The sequence below is a fragment of the Oncorhynchus kisutch genome, linkage group LG19 (genome assembly GCF_002021735.2).
Source record: "Oncorhynchus kisutch isolate 150728-3 linkage group LG19, Okis_V2, whole genome shotgun sequence".
NCBI lineage: Eukaryota > Metazoa > Chordata > Actinopteri > Salmoniformes > Salmonidae > Oncorhynchus > Oncorhynchus kisutch.
This window is the reverse complement of record NC_034192.2, coordinates 54316637-54332944: the sequence shown is the minus strand read 5'-3', so window position 1 is coordinate 54332944 and position 16308 is coordinate 54316637. Positions and strand designations below refer to the sequence as shown.

At 43.8% G+C, this 16308-nt stretch overlaps 1 protein-coding gene and 1 long non-coding RNA gene across 3 annotated transcripts in view; one reads left to right on the top strand and one right to left on the bottom strand.

Moving 5' to 3' along the window:
* Positions 1–1216: 1216 nt before the first annotated feature.
* LOC109910230 (uncharacterized) lies at positions 1217–3016 on the bottom strand. The gene is made up of 3 exons (XR_002257847.2): positions 2933–3016; positions 2267–2325; positions 1217–1555 (listed from the first exon to the last, which is right to left on the bottom strand). It is a non-coding gene; the product is annotated as an uncharacterized LOC109910230 (long non-coding RNA).
* A 340-nt stretch (positions 3017–3356) lies between these two features.
* Positions 3357–16308, top strand: part of LOC109910201 (NEDD4-binding protein 3-A) — a 57255-nt gene continuing 44303 nt past the window's right edge. Inside the window, exon 1 of one of the 2 annotated variants that reach the window (XM_031797630.1) lies at positions 3357–3604. The gene's annotated coding sequence lies outside the window, so the exon portion shown is untranslated. The remainder of the gene's footprint in view (positions 3605–16308) is intronic. The other variant, XM_031797632.1, reaches the window with a different exon arrangement.

Below are 16308 nucleotides of genomic sequence, written 5' to 3'. Positions count from 1 at the left end.
ACGTCTCAGAATTTGGCATGTGGCTTATCGATGGCCTTTGGATAGGATGGGTCCCCAGTTGATGTGTTAGATATGGGGAGATGTGTCTAGGCTATGACAGGCAGACTGATTATGAGATGATTTGATGTGAAGACATGAAGCTGTGTCTCTGCCAAGGGAGACGGATAGTTGGCAAACAAGCGTTCATCACTACAACAGTGAGACTATGTCCCAAAAAGGCACCCTATTCCCTACATAGTGCACTAGTTTTGACCAGAGACATATGGAGCCTGATCAAAAGTAGGGCAGTGTATAGGGAATAGTGTACCATTTGGGACACATCAATAATATGACATCTTAATCTCAGAGATTATCATCTGTATCTTATTATACATAATGAACTGGTAGACATTTCCCCTCTTGATTCTCTTATGGGGTTTCTTGTTTGTTTCCTATAAGAAGAAAATCATTGAGCTCTCCTTTTGTATTGGATTGGATTTAGTTTGAACAGGGATATATTAAATGTTCTTCTGTTGTGTATCTCAGGTCGGACCCAGCTGAGACAGTGTGACCTGATCGTGTGCTTTAGACACCCAGAAAAGATGGCCTCTCTGAACAGAATGGACCAGGGGGTGACCTGGCCCAAGCCTGGACCTCAGGCTGAGGAGTGAGGGAGGAGAGGAGGAGTAGAGGATGAACAAGGCGAAGTAAAGGAAAATAATATATAGAGGAGGAAGAAGAGGAGGAGGTAGAAGAAGAAGAGGAGGAGGAACAATAGGAGGAGGAAGAAGAGGGGGAGGTACAAGTAGAAGAGGAGGTAGATGAGGAGGGGGAGGTAGAGGAAGAGGTAGAAGAGGAGGGGGAGAAAGAGGAGGAGGTATATGAGGGGGGGAGGTAGAAGTGGAGGGGAGAAAGAGGAGGAGGTAGATGAGGAGTAGGAAGAGGGGGAGGAAGAAGAGGGGGAAGTCAAAGAGGAGGGGGAGGAAGAGGAGGAGGAAAAAGGGGGGTAGAAGAGGAGGATGAGGAAGAAGAGGGGGAGGTAGAAGAGGAGTGGGAGGAAAAGGAGGAGGAAGAAGGAGAAAATGGAAATGTGAAGAAGGAGAAGATTAAGAGAAGAGAACAGTGGCATTAGTGGGTGGGTGGGTGGGTGGGTGGGTTATAAAACTGGATAGGCTCAACAGGAAATAGTCCAAACATACATTTATTTTATTTTACCTTTATTCTCTGAGTTGAATGATCAAAACTGAAAAATGATAGATCAAGATCAGTGTAAAGTATACAACTTCACTACATTTAACTTGATGTGCAACTTCAAACATTAACCTTATAACATAAAAATAAACCTTCAACTGTGAATTGAATACTACACAATAAAAGCTACTTTATGTCATATGTCATATTGTGCATCTCCCTACCACACACACACACTGTGTCTCCTGCACTGCTGGTTCTGGTCAGAGAGGTGCAGGGTGCAGCAGGCAGCACTGGCTCTGTGCTCCAGGTCCTCTCCATGTTTATGAGCAGCAGAGGTGTGTGTGTGGTATGGTCTATCATCTCCTTCACTCCTGGGAAACTGCTGCAGCATAGAATGGAAAGGCCCATTGGTTAGTTTATGATGTGTTAAAGCATCAAGTCAACAAGTGGGTGGGGTTTCTCCTTGCACAGCCACTAAACCCTACAGCCTCCACCCAGATCTGTTTGTAAAGTCTAATCTCCTTTAGATAAAAGTGCCTGAAAGATAGACCAATGTTTAATTGCATGTGTATGCTAACACGGAATAATAATTGACTAACGTGGATTTCTAAATGTATTTTGTGACGCACGCGACGTGTCCAGGTGTTATATGTTGCCTTGGTGACGTATCTGAATGTTGTAGACCTTGCCTTGGTTCAGCACCATGAGGGTGTAGGACTGCTCAGAACAGACTTGGAACTGACCCTCACCAGAAACACTCCATTATGAAACACACACAGCTACACTCTGTGTGTGTGTGTGTGTGTGTGTGTGTGTGTGTGTGTGTGTGTGTGTGTGTGTGTGTGTGTGTGTGTGTGTGTGTGTGTGTGTGTCAGAGCAGGCTGGTGGGAAGAGCTACAGAAGGAGGGGCTCATTGTTAAGACTGGACTGGAATGGTCCTACATCAAACATATGGAAACCAAATGTTTAACTCTGTTCCATTCATTAAAACGAGCCTGTCCTCTTATAGTTCCTCCCACCAGCCTAGTCTGGTGTGTGCGTGTGCGTATGTTTGTGTGTCAGTGAGGAACACCAGGGGAGGGGGGTTCCTGACCTTGTTTACTCGCCTCTGGTCACCAGTCTTCCGAACCACCCAGTGTCCAAGCCTATGCCCTGCACACACACACACACACACACACACACACACACACACACACACACACACACACACACACACACACACACACACACACACACACACACACACCAGGGAACAACACTGTTAAGAATCTTAGGAACTTTATCCCACTTTATTTGGGTGTGTTGGTAGGTTTTGTAATAGAACTACATAGAAAGCATATAGAATAGTGAACTATAGGATCTCCATAGGTTGTGTATTGTGTGGACCCCCTAGTGGTCAAACAGGGAAATGCTTCCAACCGTTTTTTTCCACCATTCATTTTTCCCATCGGGAATTTTAGAAATACTGGCTGTGTCTTGTGTAGACTCTCTCGGACAAGGTGACTTTTATCAATATATTTGGCTCTATTTACTCTCAGAATCGAAAACGCGAATTAGCATCAAAGTAGACATCATGCAAGACTACAAATCCTTGCCAGCTTCTGCACGTCACCTCTAGCTGACATCTTTGCTAACAGGAATTGTGTCAATTTAAAACTTACACAAGACAGCTCACAGAAATGTAAATGTAAAGAAATTTAGCCAATTTATTAATGACTAAATTTAGCTAACATTAGATATTTAATCCAGAGATTCTTACCTTTGCCGCGATTCGGGACCGAATTAGGGAACCCCTGCTCTATGCTACAGTATGTAGAGATGATCCTTTCCCAAATGCCTGTCAATTAATGATTCAACAAACACCATTGCAAATACAACCCATATTTATGCTTATTTATTTTATATTGTGTCCTTTAACCATTTGTACATTGTTAAAACACTGTATATATATAATATGACATTTGTAATGTCTTTATTGTTTTGAAACTTCTGTATGTGTAATGTTTACTGTTAATTTTTATTGTTTATTTCACTTTTGTATATTATCTACCTCACTTGCTTTGGCAATGTTAACACATGTTTCCCATGCCAATAAAGCCCCTTGAATTGAATTGATTCTGCCACTAAGTGGCGCCAGTGTTCCAGTTTATACTCGTAGCACCAGCACAGGACAGGCCGGGTTCGATTCTCTCCCTTCTCTCTATGCCTCCCCCTTCGCTAACCTCTACGCAGTCAGTTCAAATCACAGAGAGGGAAAGAGACAACGAGCAGGCGGCAGTGGTTCATTCTGCAGTGGCCATAGCGAAAATCTGCCTTCTCTGCAAAGTCCCGAGAGATGCCAACTTGAAACAACAGACTTGATAGCTATTCAGTTGATTGGCTACCACACGAAACATCTATTGCCTGAGAAAGAATCTGCATGCAGAATATGGTAAGCGCCAATTTGTATTTTCTTGTCTTGCACTTGCAGCAGCTAGAATACACGCTGCTCCCACAACCACAAATGTTTACTAGTTTTCCCTAACAAAAAAAGATTGCCGTTTTGAAACTGAAGTAAAAGTGCAGTAACTGCAGTCGACTGTGGTATTTTGGACGCAGTAATTGCAGAATTAGCTTGTTTAAGTGCAGTTATACAGCACTGTCACTGCAGTTACACTGCAAAATGACTGAAGTAAACACAACTGTTATTTTGGACGCAGTATTTGCAGCATTCGGATTGCAATCTTTTTTTCGTAAGGTTTGACCTACGTTCTTCTTAAAACGTTAAAACGTTTTACACCGGTTAGATCACTGGCTAATTGACATACTATTCAGAAGTGTTTGCAGTTAACTTTACCCGCATACCGACGTCCCTGTCGAACATGCACGGGGCCGATTAATCTAGCCTAGTTAATAAAATGTGAAATAGATCGCAACCGAGGCTAATCGCCAGTGTACAGAAAATATCGCCAAATTAAACCTGCAATTTATAACCAGTTAGTTACATGATTACTCCGTTCTCTTTGTTTAACTCATATTCACAACTCACTGCCGGGGCCTGGAATGTGTCTGATCCCCTACTTCATTTGTGGCGTACTCAGTCAACCTGCCAATTTTACAGGATTCCCGACCGGTTTTATTGAGCAAATAGATGAAGGAAGCGAAGTGCAGCCCACGTCCCTCCAGCTTTGTGGACTCGAATCACCTGAAGCCCTGTTGACATTATTGGCACTTGGAAAATGGCCATTTATACATTAGAATATTAATGGTCCGCGTATCATGCTAGAAAAGTAGACACGTTGCATTTCTGCCAGATAGGTTCCATTTAATGTATTTTTGATGGTCCAAAAAAGCAGTTTATTTGAGCCTGACCTCTACAACAACACAACTCTCTGGTGAAGTGTGTGTATGTGTGTGTGTGTGTCAGCCTTAGTGTTTTTGGCTCCATCCATCTCCTCTGGCAGCTGTAGGTGGTCTGTTGTGCCCCTGCAGTGTTCAGAGTCAGACTGTGATGTGGTCTGCTGTTAATGTTTGGGTACAATGTGTACACTGCACTCACAGAATACTCTCTCTCGCTCTCTGTATCTCTCTTTCGCACTCTATCTCTCTCTTGCGCGCACACGCACGCTCTCTATCTCAAAAGGCACACAACAGCTATGTTTTCTATTGATTGACAGAACCTGAATATATTGACCTGTAGCTCGGCTGGATAGATAGCTAGCTGAAGGGGTTCTCACTGACAACAAGCCTGGTCATGGTGAGGTAATGAGCTTTGGGAGTAGAGGGCTGAGAGAGTACTGCTGATTGATGGAACACACACACACACACACACACACACACACTGTCAGGTGACAAGTGATGAACTACGTGCTGTCTCTGGTTGGACTCCTCACTCTCTCCAGAAATGCCTCCCCTGAAGATTTAAGGAGAGACAGCTAGGAGAGACCATGGTTGATATCTCCCTGTCTCTCAGACAGCTATTTGCTCTTGCAAATCTTTTGATGAGAAGGAAAAAAGTTAACCAGCAAGGTAGCTTATTAAAGGCACAGCTTGTAATTTCAATACACTGTTACTTTAGTCTTGAAATTAAAGGGACAATCCGGGATTCGGGGTAGAAAAGAACAGAAAAAAACAACTTGTTTGTTTTTTATTTATTTACCTTTATTTAACTAGGCAAGTCCGTTAAGAACAAATTCTTATTTTCAATGACGGCCTAGGAACAGTGGGTTAACTTCCTGTTCAGGGGCAGAACGACAGATTTGTACCTTGTCAGCTCGGGGATTTGAACTTGCAACCTTCCGGTTACTAGCCCAACACTCTAACCACTAGGCTACCCTGCCGCCCCATAAAGATAAACAGCTGAGGGAAGGGGCTTTAGTATTAATATTTAGGCTTTAGTTTTATTATTTAGTATTAGTTTTACCCCCTCATCAATTTACACACAATACCCTAGACTAAGTGCTTTGTTGAAGCACCTTTGGCAGCGATTACAGCCTTGATTCTTCTTGGGTATGACGCTACAAGCTCTCAGCACAACAGCAGTACCACTAGCTGTCCCTCTCCTCTCAGCACAGCAGCAGTACCACTAGCTGTCCCTCTCCTCTCAGCACAACAGCAGTACCACTAGCTGTCCCTCTCCTCTCAGCACAACAGCAGTACCACTAGCTGTCCCTCTCCTCTCAGCACAGCACAGCATCAATACCACTAGCTGTCCCTCTCCTCTCAGCACAGCAGCAGTACCACTAGCTGTCCCTCTCCTCTCAGCACAACAGCAGTACCACTAGCTGTCCCTCTCCTCTCAGCACAGCATCAATACCACTAGCTGTCCCTCTCCTCTCAGCACAACAGCAGTACCACTAGCTGTCCCTCTCCTCTCAGCACAACAGCAGTACCACTAGCTGTCCCTCTCCTCTCAGCACAACAGCAGTACCACTAGCTGTCCCTCTCCTCTCAGCACAGCAGCAGTACCACTAGCTGTCCCTCTCCTCTCAGCACAACAGCAGTACCACTAGCTGTCCCTCTCCTCTCAGCACAGCACAACAGCAGTACCACTAGCTGTCCCTCTCCTCTCAGCACAGCAGCAGTACCACTAGCTGTCCCTCTCCTCTCAGCACAGCATCAATACCACTAGCTGTCCCTCTCCTCTCAGCACAGCAGCAGTACCACTAGCTGTTCCTCTCCTCTCAGCACAGCATCAGTACCACTAGCTGTCCCTCTCCTCTCAGCACAACAGCAGTACCACTAGCTGTCCCTCTCCTCTCAGCACAACAGCAGTACCACTAGCTGTCCCTCTCCTCTCAGCACAACAGCAGTACCACTAGCTGTCCCTCTCCTCTCAGCACAACAGCAGTACCACTAGCTGTCCCTCTCCTCTCAGCACAACAGCAGTACCACTAGCTGTCCCTCTCCTCTCAGCACAGCAGCAGTACCACTAGCTGTCCCTCTCCTCTCAGCACAACAGCAGTACCACTAGCTGTCCCTCTCCTCTCAGCACAACAGCAGTACCACTAGCTGTCCCTCTCCTCTCAGCACAACAGCAGTACCACTAGCTGTCCCTCTCCTCTCAGCACAACAGCAGTACCACTAGCTGTCCCTCTCCTCTCAGCACAACAGCAGTACCACTAGCTGTCCCTCTCCTCTCAGCACAACAGCAGTACCACTAGCTGTCCCTCTCCTCTCAGCACAACAGCAGTACCACTAGCTGTCCCTCTCCTCTCAGCACAACAGCAGTACCACTAGCTGTCCCTCTCCTCTCAGCACAACAGCAGTACCACTAGCTGTCCCTCTCCTCTCAGCACAACAGCAGTACCACTAGCTGTCCCTCTCCTCTCAGCACAACAGCAGTACCACTAGCTGTCCCTCTCCTCTCAGCACAACAGCAGTACCACTAGCTGTCCCTCTCCTCTCAGCACAACAGCAGTACCACTAGCTGTCCCTCTCCTCTCAGCACAACAGCAGTACCACTAGCTGTCCCTCTCCTCTCAGCACAGCAGCAGTACCACTAGCTGTCCCTCTCCTCTCAGCACAACAGCAGTACCACTAGCTGTCCCTCTCCTCTCAGCACAGCACAACAGCAGTACCACTAGCTGTCCCTCTCCTCTCAGCACAGCAGCAGTACCACTAGCTGTCCCTCTCCTCTCAGCACAACAGCAGTACCACTAGCTGTCCCTCTCCTCTCAGCACAACAGCAGTACCACTAGCTGTCCCTCTCCTCTCAGCACAGCAGCAGTACCACTAGCTGTCCCTCTCCTCTCAGCACAGCAGCAGTACCACTAGCTGTCCCTCTCCTCTCAGCACAGCAGCAGTACCACTAGCTGTCCCTCTCCTCTCAGCACAGCAGCAGTACCACTAGCTGACTGTTGTGTGTGTGTGTGTGTGTGTGTGTGTGTGTGTGTGTGTGTGTGTGTGTGTGTGTGTGTGTGTGTGTGTGTGTGTGTGTGTACACAGTGTATGTCTGTACACACAGCCTGTTAATCAACACACTAACCACCCTGTCAGAACACTGCTGCTCTCAATTCAATTCCATGGACTTTATTGGCATGAGAAACATATGTTTTCATTGCCAAAGCAATAAAATAAAGTGAAATAAACAGTAAAGGAATAGAGACATTTAAAATGTCATATTATGTATATATACAGTGTTGTTGTATTGATGTGCAAATAGTTAAAGTAGAAAATGGAAAATAAATCAACATAAATATTAGTTGTATTTAGAATGGTGTTGTTCCTCACTGGTTTCCTTTTTCTCGTGGTATTTCACCCAATAGATATGGGAGTTCATCAAAATTGAATTTGTTTTCAAGTTCTTTGTTAGTCTGTGTAATCTGAGCGAAATATGTCTCTAATATGGCCATACATTTGGAAGGAGGGTATTTTAAAATATAAACTCAGCAAAAAAATGAACTTCCCTTTTTCAGGACCCTGTCTTTCAAAGATAATACATACAAATCCAAATAACTTCACAGATCTTCATGGTAAAGTGTTTAAACACAGTGTCACATGCTTGTTCAATGAACCATAAACTATTATTGAACATGCACCTCTGGAATGATCATTAAGACACTAACAGCTTACAGGCGGTAGGCAATTAAAGTCACAGTTATGAAAACGTAGGACACTAAAGAGGCCTTTCTACTGACTCTGCACCAAAAGAAAGATGCCCAAGTCCCTGCTCATCTGCGTGAATGTGCCTTAGGCATGCTGCAAGGAGGCATGAGGACTGCGGATGTGACAGGGCAATACATTGCAATGTTGTATAGGAGGCATGAGGACTGCGGATGTGACAGGGCAATACATTGCAATGTTGTATAGGAGGCATGAGGACTGCGGATGTGGCAGGGAAATACATTGCAATGTTGTATAGGAGGCATGAGGACTGCGGATGTGGCAGGGCAATACATTGCAATGTTGTATAGGAGGCATGAGGACTGCGGATGTGGCAGGGAAATACATTGCAATGTTGTATAGGAGGCATGAGGACTGCGGATGTGGCAGGGAAATACATTGCAATGTTGTATAGGAGGCATGAGGACTGCGGATGTGGCAGGGCAATACATTGCAATGTTGTATAGGAGGCATGAGGACTGCGGATGTGACCGGGGCAATACATTGTAATGTTGTATAGGAGGCATGAGGACTGCGGATGTGGCAGGGCAATACATTGCAATGTTGTATAGGAGGCATGAGGACTGCGGATGTGACCAGGGCAATACATTGTAATGTTGTATAGGAGGCATGAGGACTGCGGATGTGGCAGGGCAATACATTGTAATGTTGTATAGGAGGCATGAGGACTGCGGATGTGGCAGGGCAATACATTGTAATGTTGTATAGGAGGCATGAGGACTGCGGATGTGGGCGGGGCAATACATTGCAATGTTGTATAGGAGGCATGAGGACTGCGGATGTGACCGGGGCAATACATTGTAATGTTGTATAGGAGGCATGAGGACTGCGGATGTGGCAGGGCAATACATTGTAATGTTGTATAGGAGGCATGAGGACTGCGGATGTGGCAGGGCAATACATTGTAATGTTGTATAGGAGGCATGAGGACTGCGGATGTGACCGGGGCAATACATTGTAATGTTGTATAGGAGGCATGAGGACTGCGGATGTGACCGGGGCAATACATTGTAATGTTGTATAGGAGGCATGAGGACTGCGGATGTGACCGGGGCAATACATTGTAATGTTGTATAGGAGGCATGAGGACTGCGGATGTGACCGGGGCAATACATTGTAATGTTGTATAGGAGGCATGAGGACTGCGGATGTGACCGGGGCAATACATTGTAATGTTGTATAGGAGGCATGAGGACTGCAGATGTGACCGGGGCAATACATTGTAATGTTGTATAGGAGGCATGAGGACTGCGGATGTGACCGGGGCAATACATTGTAATGTTGTATAGGAGGCATGAGGACTGCGGATGTGGCAGGGCAATACATTGTAATGTTGTATAGGAGGCATGAGGACTGCGGATGTGGGCGGGGCAATACATTGCAATGTTGTATAGGAGGCATGAGGACTGCGGATGTGGCAGGGCAATACATTGTAATGTTGTATAGGAGGCATGAGGACTGCGGATGTGACCGGGGCAATACATTGCAATGTTGTATAGGAGGCATGAGGACTGCGGATGTGACCAGGGCAATACATTGCAATGTTGTACAATCTAACAGCTCTTTTCTGGATTTTGATAATTAGTGTGTTGTCGTGTCTTTGGCATCATTAAAGTGAAGACTGTTATTTTATCAAATCAATCCTCTGTAATTATTATTACGTGATTAAACTAATCATGTAAATGTAATTAACTAGGAAGTCTTCAGTAAAATCTTCAGATTACAAAGTTATAATTTTCCTAATATAACTTTTCAGATATTTTAATATCTGATCAGTCTTCGAATTAATTAATTATTATTTACCTCACGTTAGTCTCATTCCAAGCGTCGTAAATTGTTGGTTACCTGCACGAACCCAGTCTTTGCTATGAATCAAACATACATCAATCTTAATCATTTATTTACTAACTAACTAAATAACCACAGAAATGCGTAACAAACAAATAGTAGGTATGGTTACAAAGAAATGATAGGTGATGTGCCCTAGTGGGCCAAACTGGTATGGCGACTTGGTAGACAACGAGACTGAGAAGGGCGCGAAAGACAAAAGTCACTACACAGTTGATAATTATAATAATTGAAATAGTAATCCTTTGCACATGAATGCTCACTCATTCGGGAATAATTGTAATCAATATATATATTTACGCTCAGTGTGTCATCGTGATCTCTGTTGGAATCGTCCTTTTCTGTTGGAAAGTTTTCTGTTCTTATAGAATCGATGTTTCGGCGGTTGTCGGTCTTCGCATTCAGTCGACATAAATTCTAGCTGCAGACTAGTACTTGGTATCGAAGATTTGCTCTTATTCTGTCAGTATCGATAGTCTCAGAGTTTAGCAACCATTACAACAGCTTATACTGAAGGTACGCATGGTCTCTACTCAAACCTTAGCCCTCTCGGTAATCAAGGTATGCATGGTCTGTAGTGGGCTTCTCTAGTTGGGTTTTTTATTCGGAACAGCAGAAAAGGGCTGTCCCATGATGCCAGATCGATGTCTGTGCTCATGGGGCGGCTGTCCCATGATGCCAGATCGATGTCTGTGCTCATGGGGGCGGCTGTCCCATGATGCCAGATCGATGTCTGTGCTCATGGGGGCGGCTGTCCCATGATGCCAGATCAATGTCTGTGCTCATGGGGGCGGCTGTCCCATGATGCCAGATCGATGTCTGTGCTCATGGGGGCGGCTGTCCCATGATACCAGATCGATGTCTGTGCTCATGGGGGCGGCTGTCCCATGATGCCAGATCGATGTCTGTGCTCATGGGGGCGGCTGTCCCATGATGCCAGATCAATGTCTGTGCTCATGGGGGCGGCTGTCCCATGATGCCAGATCGATGTCTGTGCTCATGGGGGCGGCACAATGACTTAGTGAAACTTTAAGCAGAAATACAATTTTCTCACATTAACGGTTTAAAATCACATTACACAATTTCACAAATAGTTTCATCTTTACTCGTTCATTTTATACAATAATTAGATACAAGCCTCAGATTCTCCACCGACCGTTTACGACTTCTCCAAAACATGGACATTGTTCAGTTCTCATTCTCTACTGTGAACTGAACTAACTCTCTCTATACTGCATGACGGAGAGAGTCTCCTCCAGGAATGTACGACCTGAGATAACAGAGCCTGGGTGTAGGGGGAAGAGAGAGTTGGTGCTTGCTATATCCAAAGAGGGCCCTGTCATGACAGTATATTGGCGTAATTCTGCTCTGCATGCATTGTTTGGTGTTTTACGTTGTAGCCAGAGGATAATTGTACATAATTCTGCATGCATAGTCTCAATTTGGTGTTTGTTCCATTTTGTGATTTCTTGGTTGGTGAGCGGACCCCAGACCTCACAATCATAAATGGCATTGGGTTCTATAACTTATTAAAGTATTATTAGCCAGATCCTAATTTGTATGTCGATTTTTATGTTTGTTTTGATGATGCCTTGTCTCTCAGATCGTTCATAGCTTTGTGGAAGTTACCTGTGTCGCTGATGTTTAGGCCGAGGTATGCATACTTTTTTGTGGGCTTTAGAGTAGCGGTGTCTAGATGGAATTTGTATTTGTGATCCTAGCAACTGCGCCTTTTTTGGAACACCATTATTTTGGTCTTACTGAGATTTACTGTCAGGGTCTAGGTGCTGCTGTAGGCCCTCCTCCTTGGTTGGTGACAGTAGTGCCAGATAATCAGCAAACAGTAGACATCTGACTTCAGATTCTAGTATGGTGAGGCCGTGCTGCTGTTCTAGTGCCCTCACCAATTCGTTGATATATATGTTGAAGAGGGTGGGGCTTTAAGCTGCATCCCTGTCTCACCCCACATCCCTGTGGTAAGAAATTTGTGTTTTTTTGCCAAGTTTACCGCACACTTGTTGTTTGTTTACATGGATTTTATAATGTCATATGTTTACCCCCCAACACCACTTTTCATCACTTTGTATAGCAGACCCTCATCCCATATTCAGTCAAAATCATTTTTTAAATCAACAAAGCATGAGAAGACTTTGCTTTTGTTTTGTTTTGTTTGTTTGTCAATTAGGGTGTCAAGCAGGGTGAATACGTGGTAATTTGGTAAAAAGCCAATTTGACATCTGTTCAGTAGATTGTTTTCACTGAGGAAATTAACTAGTCTGCTGTTAATGTTAATGCAGAGGATTTTCCCAAGGTTGCTGTTGACGCATATCCCACAATAGTTATTGGGTCAAATTAGTCTCCACTTTTGTGGATTGGGGTGATCAGTCCTTGGTTCCAAATATTGGGGAAGATGCCAGAGCTAAGGATGATGTTAACTTGTTATGGCTGCAATCCCGATATCGAGATAAGTGTCATCAACAACCGCTGAATAGCATAGCGCTACATACAATAAATATGACTATAAATATTTATATTCATGAAATCACAAGTGCAATATAGGAAAATACAGCTTATCCTTTTGTTAATCCACCTGTCATGTCAGATTTTGAAATTATGCTTTACAGTGAAAGCAATCCAAGCATTTGTATAAATTAATCGATCGCACGACAAAACATTAAGTAGACTTAGCATCAGGTAGCTCGGTCACGAAAATCAGAAAATCAATCAAATTAATTGTTTACCTTTGATGATCTTTGGATGTTTTCACTCACGAGACTCCCAGTTACACAACAAATGTTCCTTTTGTTCCATAAAGATTATTTTAGATCCAAAATACCTCCGTTTGTTTGTCGCGTTATGTTCAGAAATTCACAGGAAAGAGCGGTCACGACAACGCAGACAAATTCCAAATAGTTTCCATAATGTCCACAGAAACATGTCAAACGTTTTTTATAATCAATCCTCAGGTTGTTTTTAAAATATATAATCGATAATATATCAACAGCAAATGTCTTTCACAGTAGGAGAGGGAAAAGCAATACCTATCCAAACTCTGTTGCGCGAGCAAAACTCATGTGACCACTTGACGCGATGTTATCGTTCTGGCTCATTTTTTCAAAATAAAAGCCTGGAACTATGTCTGAAGACTGTGGACACCTTGAGGAAGCGATAGGAAAATGAATCTGGTTCATATCCCTTTAAATGGAGCAAAGGGAGGCTATGGAACATGGAGTTTTCAAAATAGAAGCCACTTCCTGCTTTGATTTTCCTCAGGGTTTTGCCTGCAATATCAGTTCTGTTATACTCACAGACAATATTTTGACAGTTTTGGAAACTTTAGAGTGTTTTCTATCCAATACTAATAATAATATGCATATATTAGCAACTGAGACTGAGGAGCTGGCCGTTTACAATGGGCACCTTTTCATCCAAGCTACTCAATACTGCCCCTGCAGCCACAAAAGGTTCAAGTGTTTAAGTATAGCCAATTGGAATTCGTGGTCTGTATGCTTTATAATTTCATTGAGGATATCATCAACACCACAGGCCTTTTTGGGTTTGAGGGTTTGTATTTTGTCCTGTAGTTCATTCAATGTAATTGGAGAACCTCTCTCTCTCTCTCTGTCTTTGTCTCGCTCTCAATTTCAATTCAATTCAAAGGGCTTTATTGGCATGAGAAACTTATGTTAACATTGCCAAAGCAAGTGAAATAATTAACCAAATAAACAGATTGCCGTGGTCAGTGAAGAGCCCGGATCTCAATTCCATTGAGCACGTTTGGGACCTGTTGGAATAAACAGTTTCCATCTAATTTTGTGGGAAGTGTGCACATAGCCTGTCTTTTCTTGAGAGCCAGGTCTGCCTATGGCGACCTTTCTCAATAGCAAGGCTATGCTCACTAAGTCTGTACATAGTCAAAGATTTCCTTAATTTTTGAGCAGTCACAGTGGTCAGGTATTCTGCCACTGTGTACTCTCTGTTTAGCGCTAAATAGTGTTCTTGTTTGCGTGTACGTGTGCGCGTGTGCGTGTGTGTGTGTGTGTGCGTGTGTGTGTGTGTTAGTCCCAGGGAAAGTATTGTGCTGCTTGGAGACTGTGAGGAGATTAAACTGCTTTCACTAGAGTGCCATCCTCTACTGCTGTGCTCCTCTGACGCCCTGCCTTTATCCCGCTGAGAAACCCGTCTGTCGCTGTGATTAAAGACCTGCCTACTGGTGTTAATACTGAATGTACCACTTCTTGGAAGTGACTTGGAAAACAAACTTGAGTTGAGCTGTTTTCTCTCTCTCGTTTGACTCTCTGATACAGGGCACAGACACACCCAGGTTAATCATTGCGGTGCTGCTCAGTTGCAGCTGCACAAGGCACCTGTTGTTGTTTGAATGCCCATTACACCCCTACTTAAAAACTGCTTCATGAGGTTTCTAATATTAGGTCGTTGTAATTAGGGGTTCAAGCAGCAAGGCTGGGTGAAACCCTATTGTATTTGTTGGCGTATATTATTAGTATTATTATTCTGGTTCCACCAAATATTGGTGAAAAGATGAACATTCTCATGACATGGTAAGGCCTAGGTAAATCCTTTACCATCATGCAACCTGGCATGATGGTAAAGGGCCAAGGGCCACACCCTGTCATGCAATACCATGCCAACTGGCCACATTGTGACGCTATCACAAGCGATTGAAAATACAAACTTTAACAACTCAGGCCCCTCACCCCGTGTAGCATAGAGTTATGAAATTCAGTACTTAGGTCCCTCTCCTCACAAGGAATACATTTGCTTAAGGACCTGTAAATTCCGCACTTAAATCGCTAATCCTCTGGCACTGAATGACCAGTCTGCACAAAACTTAATATATCACATCTATGGGCCAAGGTTTCACAACGCAATATTTTCCAGATTAGTATGTCAAACAACATGGCCACTACTGACCAATAAACATTCACATGCGTGTGGTCAGGCTCATAAAGGCATATATATCAGACACAGATATTTGTATTGTAACAAAACTTGTTACACATGCTCCAAACACTGTCAAGACTCAACATATGCAAGCACATTCATATCGACCACACGGTGGCGCTATAACGGGCACATGTTTATATCGCTTGATCTGTTTGACTCAGAGTGATGCCATTTGGCACACATGCTCAGGGATATACTAACTAACCTGTAAAGTATGGTTCAGTTTGGCCGCATGGTGGCGCTGTTGAACAGGAAAAAACGTTAATTCAATCTCAATGGCTCATAGCGGCCATATTGTTTGAGCTGGAGTCATGGAATATATGGTGCCAATCGATCCAGCGGTTCTGGAGAAGAAGACTTTAACCTTTCTAGGGCAGGCCGCTAGCGGAACCCCTCGACAACATTCCGGTGAAAAGGCAGCGCGCAAAATTCAAAAATATTTTTCTGAAATACGGAACTTTCACACATTAACAAGTCCAATACAGCAAATGAATCTACCCATCGTGTCCGATTTAAAAAATGCTTTACAGCGAAAGCACAACATATGATTATGTTAGGTAATAGCTAAGTCAGAAAAACACAGCCATTTTCCCAGCCAAAGATAGGAGTCACAAAAAGCAGAAATACAGATCAAATGAATCACTAACATTTGATGATCTTCCTCAGATGACACTCATCGGACATCATGTTACACAAAACATGTATGTTTTGTTCTATAATGTGCATATTTATATCCAAAAATCTCAGTTTACATTGGCGCGTTACGTGCAGTAATGTTTTGATTCCAAAACATCCAGTGATTTTGCAGAAATACTCATAATAAACATTGATAAAAGATACAAGTGTTATTCACAGAATTAAAGACTTCTCCTTAATGCAACCGCTGTGTCAGATTTCCCAAAAACTTTGCGGAAAAAGCATAATCTGAGAACGGTGCTCTGAGCCCAATCCAGCCAAAGAAATATACAGAAGTATATATTTTTAACCTGCATATTTAGTTAAAAGAAATCCAGGCAATATTAACTAGGGAAATTGTGTCACTTCTCTTGCGTTCATTGCATGCAGAGTCAGGGTATATGCAACAGATATTTGATAGAGCAGTCTGACTGAGCGGTGGTAGGCAGCAGCAGGCTTGTAAGCATTCATTCAAACAGCACTTTCGTGCGTTTGCCAGCTGCTCTTCGCAATGCTTCAAGCATTGCGCCGTTTTAAGAC